The sequence below is a fragment of the Dendrobium catenatum genome, unplaced genomic scaffold (genome assembly GCF_001605985.2).
Source record: "Dendrobium catenatum unplaced genomic scaffold, ASM160598v2 original_scaffold_46847, whole genome shotgun sequence".
In the NCBI taxonomy this organism is placed as follows: Eukaryota; Viridiplantae; Streptophyta; class Magnoliopsida; order Asparagales; family Orchidaceae; genus Dendrobium; species Dendrobium catenatum.
This window is the reverse complement of record NW_021365302.1, coordinates 35575-38808: the sequence shown is the minus strand read 5'-3', so window position 1 is coordinate 38808 and position 3234 is coordinate 35575.

The window sequence follows — 3234 nt, the reverse complement described above, 5'->3', positions numbered from 1 at the left end:
AATTTTCTTTTTGTAGCTGTACTCCTTTTGGGAAAAATGTTCGAGTTTTATCCGACTTTTCTTTTCTTTTTTGCGTCCAAACTAATTTTTATCTTTTGAGAGTTTTTTGCAGGTTTTGATTTTTTTATCAAGGGGAGATTTTAAAAGAATGCAAGGTACATTTCATTTTTACGAATTCCTTCCCTGTTTGTCTTTCTCTTTACTTTTGCAGGAAGATGGTGCCGAATGCTTATATTAGGATCTTCTAGTTTTGGGTGCTGTCATCTTACAGCCTGAGTATTTTCTTGCCTGACTTTTGTAACCTTAGAACAAGGAACCACCGGCTCTTAGGTTTTCTTTCTTTTAATAGTGTAGCTTGTTTGAGCAGTAGTGAGCTGGAGGATCCTTTTAAGGATCTTGTAACCTTTTTTTGATATGAACCCGTAGGCCCCTTCGTGGGTTTCAACTAAAAAAAAAATAGTAAAAAAGCAGCCTCAAATAAAGCCTAAGTAATTTTACTTATTTGCATTCAAAATCATAGTATATCCTTCACTTGATCATTCTAATATCTCATATTCAATCCATGGGAAGCTTTCCTCTTAAATTCCATAGATTACAAAATAAAATCAACTTGTTAATTGGGGTAGATATCCCCTCTTTGTTCTATCCATATATGTCCCCTTCTTTATTTATTTTTTTCTAACATAGATAACTCATATGCATTAATATTGTACCTTGTCAGCTCATGAACATCAGACTAATAATTAGGTATACTGATTATTTGGGATTGTATTATTAACTTTTCTTTGATAATCAAAATTTATTATATAATAAAAAAAATTATCTCACAGAATTAAATTATATATATATATATATATATATGGCTAAAATATTATTCATAATTTAATTTGAATTTTCAGAAATTCCAATATTTCCTCTTAAGTTATTTAACTTGAAATATTAGCCTTCAGTTTTTTTTTTTTTTTTTTTTTTAAGGAAATTTCATTATTTTTACATTAGTTTTTTCATGCCAGCTAAAAATATGAAGGTAAATTTAAAAAGGGAAAAGTATAAGAAATAAAATATTCTCTTAATTTTAGAAGCACAAGTTTTATTTTAAGAAAATTATTGACAAGCCGAAGAAAATTTCAACTTTGTTTCTAAAGGTCGATATTCCATGTCATATTCTAGCTGTCTAATGTTTGTATTCTTTTGTTATGGCTAATGCAAATCACGTGCAAGTTAAGTAACCTGACCATAAGAATATCAGAGCTTTATACCAATTTTTTTTATAAGATTTTAGGGATTATTCTTTGTTGTTTATTCCTATTTTGTTTTGCATTTGATTCCACGATTTAGCATGACAAGTCCTATTTGGCAACTCATACATATATACACATATATATACCATTTGCATCATAACCCCCTAAACTATATTATTTACAAATATAACATCTAAACTTATCTATTTACTCATATAACACTAAATTATTTAATAACATTAGAAATACCATTTTCTGCAGGCTCTATGTTGCCTTTTTGCCGTTGCACATGATGTTAGTTTTGTTGATATACTTTCCTAGTGAGATCCAGTCATGAATTTCTAACATTTTGTTCTTCATGTCAAATGTTGCTAGGCCCGATGATGTCCTTTCATGTTGTACTTCCTCGCTTATGTATTGTCGAGGGCTCCCTCATCATCATTTACGTTCCACTTGTTTTGTTGATGCTATTTCCTTAGTGAGATTCCATTGCGAATTCATCTGAGAGTTTTTATAGAAGGCAAGAATGGCATCGTAGGCAAAACAATGTGGTGTTTGTTTAATAAATAGATAAGCTTATGTATTAAAATAAATTGATATAAGCATGGTTCACCACACAAACATACCAAATTATTCTTATCAAACACTAAAACACTACAAGACATGCAATGCCGATGAAATTGCATGAACTATCCCATGATCTATCTCTCGATGAAGAAATTTTATAGGTTGTAGTTACTTCATGTAATTATATACATAATCCCATGTATAGTCGCTCATTCTTTTTTTTTCTTTTTTTTTAAGTTATCAGCCCCAAAATTGAATTAACAAAAAATATTCTACTTTAAATGTTATAAATAGCTAAAAATTCTTTTCATTTATGTTTTTCCTTATAAAACTTAGAACCCCTAAGAAGAAATGAATGTTCAATTGAAACTCTTTAGAGGTAGGCTAATTCTATGCTATTTCTATAAATACTATTATGATCGTTTTGAGTATTTATTCAATATTTTTTCGTCGGTTTATTTTGTAATACTGCGACTTTTATTAATTCAAAATTTTATTTTGACATTTAAAAATAGTTCTTTCAATTGGTTAAAAATTCAAAATGATGTTATATATATTTAGAGGTAGACTAATCATTTTTTTATAGGTATAAACCTAAGAATTTCAACATTAAAAAAAAACAATCATTGCCTATCTAATTATATGGATGCTTAAAACCTAGAACTATGATGACATGTAAATCTTCTCTTCTCTTAATTAATTATCATTATTATATATTATTCTAACAGACAACAAAAGAATATTTATAATTATAGATCATATCATAGAGGATAAACTTCATGAACAAAAGAATTTTAGTGCCGTGTTCTACAGGAAGAAAAAAACTTTAAAAAGCTTAGTCCCTTCACCTTCATAATAATTGGCATGCTATCTAAATCCCATGCTTTAGAAACTGCTCTTTTGCCTTATAATGGGGAAAAAAAAAAGAGGGAAATATAGTGTTCTTTTGAATGAAGGATGCTCCTATGTGATAAATGGTTATCTATGATTTCATGTTGGCTGGTGCTAGATCTTATTAAATTGTTCATTCTATAATAATTAGTTAATTAAGTCCATCTCTTTTTTTATTGAAAGTATGATCTTATTTCATTTAATTACTTTCTGGCTTGAAGCGCGCCATTAATAGAATTGTTTGAAGCTCAATCTTACCTTTTGGGAATGTTCATTATCTTTTTGTTTAGAATGCCACTTGTTAAGCCCACCTAAATTATAACTTCATTTTAATTTGGGGATTCTTACTTACCTTACAAAAGCGACTTGTTGGGTGTTTTTTTAAGTAATGATTATTGCATAATGATGGCGATTGATGGGATACTCAAGGCTCTATTCTTTCTATTACTTATTTATGAAGAATGTTAATTATATTATCTGTAACCATCATACATATATTGAAAGCTCTCCTGATCGATAGTCGTAGGATAAATCA